Source organism: Ursus maritimus, unplaced genomic scaffold (genome assembly GCF_017311325.1).
Source record: "Ursus maritimus isolate PB19 unplaced genomic scaffold, ASM1731132v1 scaffold_29, whole genome shotgun sequence".
Taxonomy (NCBI): domain Eukaryota; kingdom Metazoa; phylum Chordata; class Mammalia; order Carnivora; family Ursidae; genus Ursus; species Ursus maritimus.
The window spans coordinates 33,011,372-33,027,291 of NW_024425452.1; the positions used below are offsets into that span (position 1 = coordinate 33,011,372).

Genomic DNA, 15,920 nt, shown 5'->3' on the forward strand with positions numbered 1-15,920 from the left:
ACGAAGAGTGCCTTTGGATCCTAAACAAGCTACAATGGAAACTTCAGGTCAGCAGCATACCTACCTCGAAACTAAACGGCTGGGCATAGTCAATATTGTTGAACTGAATTAAATTTGCAACATCTTATTCTGAGATGCTAAAATACAAAGGAGACACCTTTGTGAAATGCCTGGATTTTCTTAGGAAAGTGTGAAGCCAATAATAATGATTCGATGACTTGTTCTACCTTCTTTGCCTTAAGTCCTATATCACAGTTGTTTGCTCCCCCAAGAATAAGCAATAATCTTACTCTTAAAGTCATTTTCCTAGTTACACCTTTCTCCTTAATCTACTGTGTTCACACATAAATATGATATCTCCTTAGTAACTATTTTTTTAAAATTTGGTATTACTAAAATATACCCAATAATCTTGCAAATCATGGTATTAAGGACCTAATCATTACCCTGTAGAATGCCACAGTTGGAAGAGACCTTGGGGATAATCTAGTATTTCTGAAGTCTAGTCCATTCGTTTTTTAACCATGCCATGTTACAGAAAGTCTGTAGCAACAATAATAACTATCATTTATTGACACTTTCTATGCTCCAGGCACTTTCCAACGACTTTATTTGTATTATCTTTTAAATCTTTTCCACAACTCTTCAGTTAGTGCTTTAATTAACCCCACTTGAAGGGAGGAAACTGAAACTTAGAGGAGTAAGCAACTTGTCCAAAGTCACACATACCTGGTAAGTACCTGGGCCAAGATTCAAAGGCAAGTTGGACCCCGGAGCGCTCAGCCACCAAACCGCACCGTGCCAGGGCAGCCGGCTCTAACAAGATGGAAAGAAATGTACACGTACCTAGTAAGAGTTAAATACCATCTTTATCATTAATAAAAATGCTCTTCAAGGAAAGAACAGAACCAACACGCAGAGGCTGTTTGCCAAGGGCATTCTTTACATTTCAGAGGTACGCTGAATGATGTTAGTAGCACAAATACAGATGTCAGTGATATGAATTTTAATTCATTTCAAATAATAGCTGCATATTTTATTCTACCTTCATCAAAACCAGAAGGCAACACTGACCTCAAAGTTAGGTGATAGGCACATACCTCTAACTTGTTTTCCTATCTAGGAAAAACTATTCTGCATTTTATTATTTTTTTTTCTTTGCTTAAACAAAAAGCAGTTCTGAGGGGAAAATGTCACATAAAATGTACCAACAAATCTCCGAAAATCAATGCAAAATAAATAGGGTAAAGGATCTTCTTTTTTTTTGAAACTTATTCCTGAGAATATTCACTTACGTAATTTTCAGTTTGAACAAGTTGCACAGAATGACCCATCTGGTAAACAGTCCTCAACAAATTCTCATACAATTAAGTATATTTTGTTTTTTGATTATGTGAGATATATATATATATATATATATATATATATATATATAATTATGTAACACATAATTCCTACTTATCAGTATCTGAATCAAAAAGTAAACAAAAGAGATATATGAACCCGTAAGAATGGAATGGTAGGCAAGGAATTGAAATTGTTTAATTGAACATGTATACTTGTCATTGATTCTTTTTTTTAAGATTTGATTTATTTGGGAGAGAGAAAGAGAACGTATGTGAGCATGAACTGGGAGGGGTAGAGGGGAGAGCAAGGGGCAGAGGGAGAGGGAGACAGAATCTGAAGCAGACTCCCCACTGAGCATGGAGCTAGATGAGGGGCTTGATTCAATGACCCTGAGATCATGACCTGAGCTAAAATTGAGAGTTGGAGGCTTAACGGACTGAGCCACCTAGGCACTCCTGTCATTGATTCTTACTTATTCTGACTGTTAGGACCAGGGACATCTAACAAATTTAAACAGAAACCTATGCTGGCTTCCTAACAGCTGATTTGACATATAACATTTTTTTCTTTTCATAAACTTCTCAATTTGTGTAACACACACCTAGCTAAAAATTCAAATAGCCTCAAAATCTTGTAATGACAAAATAATCTTAGATCCCATACCCTCCTTACTTCTCAACTCAGCTTCCCAGGGGCAACACTTGTAACTCTTTTTTTTTTTTTTTTTTAAGATTTTATTTATTTATTTGACAGAGACAGCCAGCGAGAGAGGGAACACAAGCAGGGGAGTGGGAGAGGAAGAAGCAGGCTCTCAGCAGAGAAGGGAGCCCGATGCGGGGCTCGATCCCAGGACCCTGGGATCATGCTCTGAGCCAAAGGCAGACGCTTAACGACTGAGCCACCCAGGCGCCCCAACACTTGTAACTTTTATTTGCTTCTCCTGGTAGTTATTTCCAAATTACCAAAAATATGCTATCAGGCTGCTCCTTGATTTATACATTTTGGACATCATGTCTTAACTTCTTTATTGTGTCAGATGAGGGTATGATTCCTACACACAGATGCACATGTCTCCTACTACTATCCTCCCCAAACAATCATACCGTAGCTTTTAAATGAAATTGATAATATATATATTTTTTATTGGAAGGCTAAGAAGTGTACTTTGATTACATTTACTTTCTTATACAGCTTCTTTTCCTGAGGTCTCTGTTCTTTTCCTCTCCTGCATATTTGACCATTTTCATGTGTTCAGATTTTCAAGTGAGGCATTATAACAGGGTGCTCTGAGTCTCTGTTTTTTGTTGCCAGAGCCCTTTTTCCTCTTGCTCTAAATTGGACTGGATATGCTGTTCACCTGATACACAGTTGTCTTCTTGGGACTTCATTTCTTGCATTTACTTTTTCCTCTACTCTATTTTTTTCTTTTTCTAAGTTTATGTCCTTGTTTTGTTGGACATGTCTTCCAATAACTTCCTAAGAAAGAGTATGTGGGAGGTTGAGTTTTGAGTCCTTGCATGACTGTGTTAAAAAAAAGAATGCTTCATGAGTGGCTGAGTATAGAATTTTAAGATGAAAACAATTTCTTTCTCAAAAGCTTGAGCATCTAGTAATGCTGTTGGGAAGTCCACTGCTGTTTTGATTTTCACTTCTTTGAAAGTGATCTTTCTCTCTAGAGATATTTGGGATCATCTCTTCATTCTAGAATTTATGAAATTTATAATTATGTTCCTTGGTGTGGGTGTCTGTCCATTTAAAGAGCTGAAAAATCAGTGGGACCTTTAAATCTGGCACCCGTGTTGTCCTTGACTCTGGGAAATTTTTGTCTATTTATTCTTTGATTATTTCTTCCTCTCTAGACCTTCTCGATTGATCTTTGAACTTTTAGCTTTTCTTTCACATTCTGTCTCTTTTTTGTTTTGTTCTGCATTATGGGAGATTTCCTAGACATTATCTCTCAAGCTATTTATTGAATGTAGTATTTTGCCAATCTCATTTCTAATTCTCAAGAACTCCTTCTTGTTCCCAATTGTTCCTCTTCTACGTGTGGTGATTTAGTTTTATGGATTCAATATCTTCTCATGTATCTCAAAAGATGCTAATTAGAATGTTTTCTTTCCCTTTCTTTTTTTAAACTTCTTTTGTGTTCTATGAACTGGCTTTATTTTCTCTGAGATCTTTTTGTTTCTGTCTTTCCCCACCTTGTTTGCTTAATTTCCCTGTTGTTCACGTTGGAGGCTTTTTCCAAATGTCGGAGTTTTAGTTGATCCTTCATGTTTAAGAATGAGTCACTAACAACTGATTTGGCTTGTGGACAGTGGGCACTGCTCGGGTGGATCAGACAGAACCATCCCTCTCATTACAGGATGCTCTCACGCTCTGCTTCCAGAGACATTCAGCTCCTCCAGATAAAAGGCATTCAGTCTTTGCTTGGGAGTTTAATTCCCACTTACAGGTGATCCCTGTTTTGGAAAGATTTGTCCAATTGTTCCAAATACATAGTTTAAATTGACCCCATTATCCAGTCCTAAGCCTCACTTCCACTCTCACTCCAGCTCTATTCTTGAGCCTCTGGAGGAAGGAAACACTGTTCCTTCCTCGTCCTTTTCTTCTGCATTCAGTAAGGTTTCAGCTTCCTCTGCCCTGTTTCACCAGCAACCATGACTCCTTCTTTTGTTCTCCAGAAACCCATTGATATCCATGGTTTATGAATGACAGTGACTCTACCATTCTTTTTTTTTTTTTTTAAGATTTTATTTATTTATTTGACAGAGAGAGACAGCCAGCGAGAGAGGGAACACAGGCAGGGGGAGTGGGAGAGGAAGAAGCAGGCTCCCAGTGGAGGACCCCAATGTGGGGCTCGATCTCAGGACTCTGGGACCACGCCCTGAGCCAAAGGCAGACGCCTAATGACTGAGCCACCCAGGCGCCCCTACCATTCTTTTTATCACTGTAGCTTTCTAGAGACCTTTCCCCCTTCCTGACATTTTAATGAAGTTTGTAGAGAGAGAGGACACAATTGTGTGTGGTCACCCCACCATCTTTAATGGTTAATCAGTGTAATGTTTTCTGATAATTATTGTACTATGCATTCTATGCTTGAATTTTCCTCTGTAAGGATACGAGATGACTTTTCTTATGGTATTATTTAGAAAGATAGTGGAACAATCATTAAACAAGCAATATGCACAAACTTAGAGGAACATAAATATTGTATAAAAAACCAGGACTCTTTGAAAGCCACATGCAGTTAAAACAATCAAGCCCTTCTTTCCCTCCTCCTCCACACTGGAGGAGCACTGAAGCTTTGCAGTTAAAAGAAATTCAACAACTCATTCAAAAGTTGGTATTGGTTTTGATTTTGTTACTGCTTCAAAGTCAAGCTTCTACTTAATTGCTCTGAAATCTAAATAATTCCTCAGTCCAAAAAATAGAAAAGAAAAAAAAAAAACCCTCTCTGGATGGTTTCAATTTGGTGGCAATGCTAGAGGCTATAAATAGACCCAACACATGTGTTTCCATTTCTCCTTCTGGAATGCTTTCTTCCTTAACCCCACCACTTAGATAGAGCTGCCATCACCAACTAAAGAGCTACAGCCTTAGCAAAAGTGATCTATTAGGAATGTAACCTGTTGTTTGGTTTACTTATTGGATTGTCCTGGACACGCCCTTCTGTTCCAGGAGTAATTAGGAGAAATGGCGTCCCTTTGCTGTTTCTGTCTCTGAGGAAGGATGGAAGACATTGGGGTTCTGAGTTAACTCCTAAACCACCCAGACGTAAAATCTTAGATGATCAATCTATTTCAACCTATTAGTGATTACAGAGCTGCTGACTGTGGTGACAGCAAGACTGAAAACCAGTCTTTGTATATTCTGCCACTGTATTTAGTAGAATCATTGAGATGCAGACTCTGCTGTTAATGCTATTCTTATTATCTTTGTTATTTTAAACTGAAAGTAATCCTAGTGATCATCATTCTAAACGTTACCTTTTACAGATGAAGAAATTGAAGCCCAAAAAGTTTAAGACTTATCTAAAGTCAGTTTCAAATCTATACAATAATGGGAAAGAACATAAATCTCACCAGACAGAAATCCTGACTTCCTATAAACAGATAAAATGTAACTGTATTTGAGAATATTATCTTTGAATATATGTGACTCAAGTATCCCAAATTTAATGCATTAGTTTAGACCCAGTTAAAATATTTGTGACGGACTAGTTTATGTATTCTGATGGAAATTATCTGCATTCAGAAATTCTTGCCTAGGTTTGCAGTGTAAGATGTATTTTTCAGATAGAATATCAAGAATAGTTAGAGCCAAGCAATTCTTTTCGAGAGGATGTCTCTATTCTTATGTCTCCAACGCTTCAAGATACAGAGGCAGGAGTAGTACACAGAGCAAGTCCACTTAAGGACTGATAAGCGAGGAGAGGGTGTGATGTGAATTATGTTTTTCTTGAAAGTTGCCTAATTCACACCCTAAAGAGATATTTTGGATAGACAATGGCCTAGCAACTTGCCAGGTGATCAAAGCACAGTTTGTAATATATTCACTGATAGAGACATCATTGAGCTAAAAGATGGTTTTGGATTAAACCTAGATTTCCTTAGTTCACTAGATTCATTTCTATGTTACTAGTATAGCAAGCCTGAATATAATCTACTTGTGTGATTGGTACCCTTCTTGAATTTTTAATCAAGGGCCCGCCCATGATAACAATTTTCATATAATCACAGGTTTTAGGAAAATAGTAATTCTTATTTAACCTAATGAGTGACTCTCTTCATAAGAAACATAAACATTGTGTGCAAGGGCGTTTGTTTGTGAATAGCTATTACAGAATACTATCCCAAAGGTGGCAGAAAATCAATCACTTCATAAGTACACCAATTTGTACAATGATTAGACTACTGAGATGGACCTAAAAGCATTCATTTTTCAGTGGGATTGATGTGCTAATGCTGAGCAAGAAAGCCGCCTACTGGGTAGAATATTGTTATCTTAGAGGTAATCTTTTTGGTTTTTAAGGAAGCTGAACCTAGTTAGAATCCTCTTGAAATGTTCACTTTTGAAAGTCCATAAATAATTTCTACATCTATATTGTTCGTATTTTTTTTAATGAATGTACAGGAATACTTAATCTTGCCCTAGATGAGTTAAAATTTATAAATGATATCCAGCTCTGGCATTCTTCATTCCTAGCTACATATTCTGAATGAATTATTTCAGTGATACAATACGATACTATTGGTTGCAAATAACAAAACCCAATAAAAGTGGACCCTGACTTATGATGGCTCCACTAGTGATTTTTTGATCTTACAATGGTGTGTGTGACAGTGATGCATACTCAGTAGAAATTGTATTTCAATTTTGAATTTTGGTCTCTTCCTGGGATAGTGATACATGGTATGACCCTCTCTCATGGTGCTGGACAGTGGCCACCGTTCCCAGTCAGCCGCATGATCAAAGGGTAACCTTTCTGTACCCATACATCCATTCTGTTTTGTAATATCTTTTTTTTTTAAGACTTATTTATTTGAGAGAGAGAGAGCAAGAGCAGAGGGAGGGGCAGAGGAAAAGAATCCCATGCAGACTCCCCACTGAGCATAGAGCCCAGCACAGGGCTTGATTTCATGACCCTGAGATCATGACCTGATCTAAAATCAAGAGTCAGATGCTTAACCAACTGAGACCCAGGTACCTTTGTTTTTCATTTTCAGTATTCAATAAATTACATGAGGTATTTAACACTTTATTACACAATAGTCTTTGTATTAGATGACCATGCCCAACTGAAGACTAATATAAGTGTTCTGAACATGTTTAAGGAAAGCTAGGCTAAGCTATGATGCAATTATGCTATGATGCTATGATGTTTGGTTGGTTAGTAGTATTAAATGCATTTTCAACTTACAATTGTTTCAATTTACCATGGATTTCTATGGATGCAACCCCATCATAAGTCAAGGAATATCTATTTGTATTAGAAGCTTAAATAATTAGAGAATTTTATTGATGTAGGAACAGAAAAGTCCAGAGGTAGGGTGAACTTCAGGCATAGTCCAGCCAAACTCTGGGCCTGTTTTTTTGCAGTTTGCTCAGATCTGCCCAGCTCCATGTTGACGTCATCTTTAGGCTGGCTTCCTCCGTGGTTTTAATATGGTTTCTTACACCAATGTCTCTCATGCTTCCTCATTCGTATCAACTGTGGGTGGTGGGATGAGGGAGCAGGGAAACTGCAGAAGTAAGAATCTTCTCTCCACAAACTATCAAGTAAGATTCTTGACCTTTCAGTTAATTGGACGATCCTTTATCAATCACATTGACCAAAGGTATGCATTTTCTGATAGGATAGGGTTATCAGAGTCCATCTTTGCAGGGGAGGGTGGGTGAAGATATCAATTACATTTAAACTCATTGTAGCCTATCTGGGAAAGGAAGAATGGGTATTATTAAGACAACCTCAATTTTCTTTACATTGAGCAAGTAGAGAATGAATTAACTGTATATAATTTTCATTCTAAAACACAAGAATTGTAAGTATGGAATTATCATATAATATGGTTCTCAATGTTTATTTTGTTCTATAGTATTCTGCTACATTGAGAGAAGATATTATCATTCATCCTACATACCTAGGTAGGTTTATTATGAAATTCTCTTTCTTTTTGCTCCAGCTTTATCTCTTTTTTCACAACAGAGAATGCTGAAATAATGAGAGAAAACCTAGACTCTGTTCCCTTTTATTATCATTATAATTTCATTGGGTCCAATTCAACTAATTAGAAGGTAACAGTGAGCCATGACATATAGTTAAGAACTTCTAGCAGCATTGTCCACAATAGTGAAATTGTGGAAGGAGCCGAGATGCCCTTCAACAGACGACTGGATTAAGAAGATGTGGTCCATATATACAATGGAATATTACTCAGCCATCAGAAAGAATGATTACCCAACATTTGCAGCAACATGGACGGGACTGGAGAAGATTATGCTAAGTGAAATAAGTCAAGCAGAGAAAGACAATTACCATATGGTTTCACTCATTTATGGAACATAAGAAATAGCAGGAAGATCAGAGGAGAAGGAAGGGAAGAATGAAGGGGAGGTAAACAGAAGGGGGAATGAACCATGAGAGACTATGGACTCTGGGAAACAAACTGAGGGCTTCGGGGGGTGGGGGTGGGGGATTGGGATAGGCCGGTGATGGGTAGTAAGGAGGGCGCATATTGCATGGAGCACTGGGTGTTATACGCAAATAATGAATCACGGAACACTACATCAAAAACTAAGGATGTACGTATGGTGACTAACATAATAAAACAAAACAGAACAAAACAAAAACAACAACAACAACAACAAAAAAAGAAGACTGGGAAAGAAAAAAAAAGAACTTCTAGATTTTAGATAGACTAGCGCCTATCAGTTATGTGTGATATGAATATCTGCTTTATTAGACATAGACCATACCAAAAAAGAAATATGAAATTCTGTTAAAAAAAAAAAGGCTTTGAGAGGGGCGCCTGGGTGGCACAGCGGTTAAGCGTCTGCCTTTGGCTCAGGGCGTGATCCCGGCGTTACGGGATCGAGCCCCATGTCAGGCTCCTCTGCTATGAGCCTGCTTCTTCCTCTCCCACTCCCCCTGCTTGTGTTCCCTCTCTCGCTGGCTGTCTCTATCTCTGTCAAATAAATAAATAAAATCTTTAAAAAAAAAAAAAAGGCTTTGCTAGCGTATCAGGGTTCTCTAGAGAAACAGAACCAATAGAATATACATATCTAAAAAGAGGTTTATTGTAAATTGTTCACTCACACGACTGAAAGCTGAGAAATCCTATGATCTACCATCTGTAAGCTAGAGACTCAGGAAAGCCAGTGCTGTAGATGTCAGTCTAAGGCTGAAGGCCTAATATTCAAGAATGATGAGGGCAAGAGAAGAACAACGTCTCAGTCCAGTCAGGTAGTTATTTCAACCTTCCTCTGCCTTTTTGCTCTATTGAGGCCCTCAATGGATTGAATGATGCCCACCTACACTGGGGAGGGCCATCTGTTTTACTTAGTCCAATTCAAATGTTCAACTCTCCTAGAAACACTCTCAAAGACACACCCCAAAATAATATTTAGCTAGATCTGGGCATCCCTTGACCCAGCCAAGTCAACACAAAATTAAGCATCACAGCTATACATAGCGTAGTATAGTGAAAAGAGCACAAGATGTGAACCAGCATGCTCCATCAAGAACATGGGCAAGTCACTTCACTTCTCTGAGAGTTAGAGGCATAAAAATGTCTGACCTACCTACTGTGTAAGTTGTTGAAAACTTAAAAGAGATAATTTATATGAATAAGTTTTATAAACTGTGAAGTGACATACATATTTCAGTATTAATTGGAAGTTAAAATTCCTAGAGATTGAAAATTCCTCTATTGAATGTAAGTTCCTGGGAATGATATACATTCTTCCACTGTGCTTGTCTACCAGTAACTCTTTATTGAATAAAAAATGACATGAAAGGGGCACCTGGGTGGCTCAGTCGTTAAGCGTCTGCCTTCGGCTCAGGGCTGATCCTGGAGTTCTGGGATCGAGCCCCACGTCAGGCTCTTCCGCTGGGAGCTTGCTTCTTTCTCTCCCACTCCTCCTGCTTGTGTTCCCTCTCTCACTGGCTGTCTCTGTCAAATTAATAAATAAAATCTTAAAAAAAATGACATGAAAATAAGGACAATAAAGCTGATGATGGTAATAAGAAAAAATATTTGTGGTATTGGATAAAATGAATTAAGCTGAAGGAACAAATAGATGATATTAGGTAAAAGTGAGGAAAATATAAGGAAAATGTGAGTTCTTAAATTGGAGCTAATAATCTGTCATCAAAATATTGAGAGCTCCCCATGATCTACCATGCCAGTGGGCTATTTACGGTTTCACTAAGAGCTGGCAGATAAGATTGTTAAAAGACTTTGTCCTTTTGGGAAATCATGTCTAACTTTTAAAGAACTTTTTAAGGACATCCAAGGAAAACTGGATAAGCCCTAAAGCTGAATTTGCTGGAAGGCATTTATACCGGTAAGCAATGTATATTTCTACATTCTGGATGTGGCTAGGGGATCTACACAATTGATGAAGTCCTTATAAATCTCCAAGAAAGAAATAAAAAGCTTTGCTACTTCAAATATGCTCTGTAGTCCTATAAAAATCAATGATACTCTTCATAGGAAACATGGAGTTTTAGGCACATGTGTTTTTACTCTAAAACTTATTTCTATAACCAAATGCAATTAGTTGTCACATGTCCCCAATTTATTGCCATTTACTAACACTAAAAATTTTGCTAGGATGTGCACAGAATGTACAATTAGATACAATTCCTGCTGTGTTGGGGGCAGGGTGAGTTTTCCCCATAAAACAGTCAGTGAAGCATCTTCTGCGAACGGCAATAGGCAACCCACAAATTCCAGCAACAAATCTTGCAAACTGTACCATTGGGAAACAGCACTTTAACTGATGGCCTGGTATTTCCAAAAGATAATGTCACCATGACATTTTCAGTCTTTTAATATCCTTTTATTGAGTCCCTTTCGTATCATCCTAGAGCAGAAGCCACTTGAGCTAGAAGAGATGAAATGTATTTTTGTTGTTTGCCATGCTCTGTTTTGCCTAGCCAGCTGGGCCGTCACAACATAACCTCCCAAGTTCTTAGCGGGAGGCATCTTGCCCTCCCCACCACTTGAACAAAGATGCCACTTGTTGTGAAATAAGAAAATGTTCCTTCTGCCATGGCTCTGTTTTCAGTAAAGAAATGTCTACTATTGGAATTCTCCCTGGGTTGAGTTGCCATGCTCATTCTATGACAGAGGTCAGCAATGATCTTCAAGTCTACAGATTCAGATGGGTATTCTTGGCCAAGATTGTGTGTGTGTGTGTGTGTGTGTGTGTGTGTGTGTGTGTATGCGCGTCCACGCACGCATGTGCACGTGCACGCATTTCTATCTGGCAAGTTTGGGTATAAAATGCATATATAATATATAAAGTAATCTAACTAGTTTATCATACAAAGGACTATGTTCAAAACTGAAAGTCATCTGTGTTCAGGAAAGAATACCATTAAAATATACATTTTTTAATTGGTCCTTTTCTTCCACACATTGGAGCAGCTATACCCATGGCTGGTGACCCATAATCTCAATGGCACAATCATCTCTGTCAAACCTCTCTCAATTTTCCACTTTCCACTCTTTTGATAAATATATAGTTAGCTAGCTAGCTAGACAGATGTTGCATTAGGGCTTTTCAGAGAAACAGAACCAATAGGATGTTTGTGTATATACATATTTTAGGCATATTTTTTATCTTATCCCTCGCCAAAAAGTATTCTTCCCATTAGTTAAAGCAAATAGCTATTATTGTGAAAAAGTTGGAAAAGACAGAAAAGTATAAGGGGAAAATACCATCACCCATAATGGTGACTAATAAAAATAACAACAACAACAAACCCTTTTTATTTTGGGAAACTTCAAACACATACAAAAGTAAAAAAGGATAGTACAGTGAATGTCCATGTCCCCATCATCCAGATTCCTTAATACCAATCCCTGGACAATCATAGGAAAGATATTTATTTTAAAGACTTGGCTCATGTGATTACGGAGGCAGGCAAGTCCAAATCTGCAGTAAGAGCCCACATGCCTGAAGCCCAGGAGAGCCATGGTGCAGATAAGACTGAAGGCAGTCTGCCTCGAGAACTCCCTTTGCTTTGAGAAGCTGATCTTTTCGGTCTATTTAGGCCATCAACTGATTATACGAGACCCACCTACATTATGGAAGGGCAATCTCCTCACTCAAAGTTCACCAATTCAAATGTTAATCTCAACCAAAAGCACGCTTTTAAGTTGGCACAGAAACTTAACCACCACAGATATATATATAGGCCTATATCTATTTCTACACTTATTTATGTGTCTCTATACAGATATTACAGGTATATCTTTTGCTCTCCCTCTTTCTCTCTTACTTTCATCGAACAGACCTGAATTCAAATCACAGCCCTGAAATTAAGTGTGACTTATGGCATATGATTGAACCACCATAAGGGTCAATCTCCTCATTTATACAATAAAGATATCACACATATTCCTTACGGCCAAACAGCAAGAGTGTTCAGGATGGAAATCCAGTCCTCTCGAGTTCTGAAAAATGGCATCCTGTTTATTCTCCTCAGTAACGTGAAAACGCTCTTGATAAGAATTTTTGACATAATGAAAGTGAAATGTGTTATCTCTTTCTTCCTTGATGCCTGCCTAAAATGGAACATGTGAATTGACCTATGAAAAAAAGCATGTCAGTTGGAAGCAGAACACACTTATGAGAGAGAGCACACGGGGCTCCAGGTCCTACTATCAAAATCAAATGTTGACTTTTTAAATATTAAAGATTAATTTTGCTATTGAATCAATATTAAAGCAGGTGGGACACCAGAATGAGGTCTTTTCCATCAAGCACTCATATTTTATGTTTAGTCTAAATAGTATTTGATCCTTCTTGCACAAACCTTTGGACTCAGAGAATGAAAGAGGTGTACGAAGACTTAGTAACTCCAGATCTGACCTTTTAACATCTTGATGTAAAAAGACCACAGAGTTGAGAGACTTTTAACTCAAATTCACAGAATCAAGAAAGCCAGAACAATGCCTGCCTGTGAGCTGTAAAGGGAAAATGCTGAATCCATACCTCACACATTTGCTTGCACAAAACCAATCAGTCTAGGCACGTTTTTCAGTAATGTGTCTTTTTTTTTTTTCTTAAATAATCTGTTGATTTGGGTGTCCCATCAACCTCAGCTGTGACAAAACACAAAAATTAGATTTTTGCTACATTGGCAGGAAATAAACAAGCTGCTTTAATATGGCAATTAGCTGTTTTGTTTTCCTTTCTTTTTTTTTTACTGCTCTTTTGAAGGGTTTCAAGTTTAAGTTGTCTTTGCCCTCTATGAAAAGGGGAACTGGCTTTGATTGATTATGACTCTGGGTTTGTTTTTGCAGAAGACTTAAAGGAAAGGGGATTTGTATCTATAGACAAAATATTTTTTAAAAGCATACAAGAAGTGGAAGGTTTCTTCCAGGCAAGAAAATATTTCCTTTTGCCGGCGTGGGGTGGGAGGAGAGGAGACGTGAAAAGCAGCAGTGCCCTAGAGGACAGGCTGTGAGAACCTTCTAGGTAGGCAGCTTCTTGGGCCACATTGCTGGGACTCCTGCACTCCATGTAAGGCATATGAAGCCATAAAGGAAACCCTGAGGGGCTCATAAATGGGGAGGGAGTCATCATCTTTGGCACCACTTCATTCTTGCAAGCATGGCCTCGCAGGCATGAGCAATCTATGCCCAGGGACCTTGTCCCTTTCATTGCTGTGTCATCACTAGCACCTCTACAGAGGCTGTGAACCAGGACTGATGCTCGTCTGTGTCCCTAGACTTCACAAGACCGTACTCTGAGAGGACAGTCAGGGAACCCGCACACAACAACAGAAGAGTTTGGATGGAGCAACTCTGGAGCCTCTGAGCCAGGACAGAGACTAATGATGCCTCTGCTATACAACGTATTTAGGAATTTATTTTGGTCCCTTGTAAATAAGCATATTTGTTTAATAAACCCTCTTGGGCAGGACTTTGTAAAAAACTGGAAACTTTTTTGCTATACTTCCCTCAGAGGAAGTATTTTATTTTATTTAATGATTTTTTTATTATATTATGTTAGTCACCATACAGTACATCCCCGGTTTCCGATGTAAGGCTCGATGATTCATTAGTTGCGTATAACACCCAGTGCACCATGCAATACGTGCCCTCCTTACTACCCATCACCGGCCTATCCCATTCCCCCACCCCTCTCCCCTCTGAGGCCCTCAGTTTGTTTCTCATCATAGTCTGTCATGCTTCATTCCCCCTTCTGATTACCCCCCCTTTCTTTATCCCTTTCTTCTCCTACTCATCTTCCTAGTTCTTATGTTCCATAGATGAGAGAAATCATATGACAGAGGAAGTATTTTAATGGATCATTCTCACTGAACCCCTAAATATAACGTTGCAATACTGAATACCCAGCGTCCCAGAAAGAATGAATCACTGATTTTGCTTTTAGAATTTTTTTTTTAAATAATGAACACAGCTTCTGCCTTCAACCTCCTCAGTTCTCTCTGTTCAATTAGTGAGAAACTCCCAACTGTGGGAAGCGGATCTCCTGAACTGCTAAAGATTATAAATCAGTGTCACTATTTTGATAATTTCCAAGAGAGATGACTAAGGAAAACTGCACCAAGCTACAGAAGACAGAACTGGCTGCCTGAGTTTACATCAGACACCACCGCTCACAGCCCTGACATGGTTTCCTCGTTGACCAATTCCTAATGGAAAGGCAGCAGCGGACCCTCCTCTTCACTAATGGGTTACCCAGAGACAGAGTTACGCTCACCCAACCCTCTAACTTGGGTAGAGATATTTTCAGGTAATATCACAGATTCTGTTCCATGTTCTCATCTCTGTTAAGAATACAATACATTTCCTGCTCCTCTGGAAATGACACATAATTAGCATTCCTACTGAACTCAAAAGAGCTGGCAAGTGCTTATACTTACCTTCTCCATGTCTCCATTGCCCACCTATACCATCCCCTATATACACATACACATTCACATACACCATCATGCTTTCAGAAAAACCATAAAGTTAGGATTTTCCTATTTTTTGATAAATCCAGAGTGAAAAGTTCCATAAAGTTTTTCTTAATTTGAATTTTTTGAGTCTTGCAAATATTTACAAAAAAACCCCACCTTGTATGCAAAAGGTCTGCTATGCTTTAGAATTTGATACAAACATTGCAGGTATCATGAATTTCCTTTAAATCTCGAGGTGAGCTTTTCCAAATATCCTAAGTCCTGCCACCACCACCTTTCCATTTTCTGTAAAGAACACGATGCAGTTTTCCTGCCCCAGCCACAATGACTGGCTGGCACATTAAACCGACAGATAGCTGCAGGCGATTGACTAAAGACATGTTCCTCCCCCAATTTATTGATCCCACGGCAATACAGCGGCATTTGTCTTACTTTCTGGAAATTGCTCTTGCTAAGGTTACTCATGACCTAGCAGAGTCAATGCAATGAACATATTTTGGTTCTTACTTTACGTGGCACCTCTCTTGCACTCTTTTCTTATTCCTCTCATTTGACACACTCTCCCTCACAGGGTTATGACTTCCCAGTCTGTATTTCCAGTTCTAACAGCTCCCTAAAAACCTCTGTTTGGGGGGCCCAGAGGCATCTCCAATTCAATATGGTCTAACCATATTGGAATATTTTTCAGCCCTCTTTCCTTATAAACCTCTTCTTGAATTCCCTACCTTCCTTGGTGATTGGTACTATCCACATGCCCCTTTGTGGGATGAGAATGGCTGCAAGAGGGGAGAAAGATCCCTGGGCCAGGCCTGAGCCGGGAAGAGAAGGGGCCAAGGTAGACACCTAAGTCAGGGATGTGTGCACAGCTAATAGCTAAGTTGAAAGTGAACTCTGGACCAAAGAG

At 38.7% G+C, this 15,920-nt stretch overlaps 1 protein-coding gene across 1 annotated transcript in view; it reads right to left on the minus strand.

Moving 5' to 3' along the window:
- Positions 1 to 764: 764 nt before the first annotated feature.
- The window catches only part of UBE3D (ubiquitin protein ligase E3D), a 523,493-nt gene continuing 508,337 nt past the window's right edge, over positions 765 to 15,920 (minus strand). Inside the window, exon 12 of the transcript XR_005838364.1 lies at positions 765 to 816. The gene's annotated coding sequence lies outside the window, so the exon portion shown is untranslated. The remainder of the gene's footprint in view (positions 817 to 15,920) is intronic.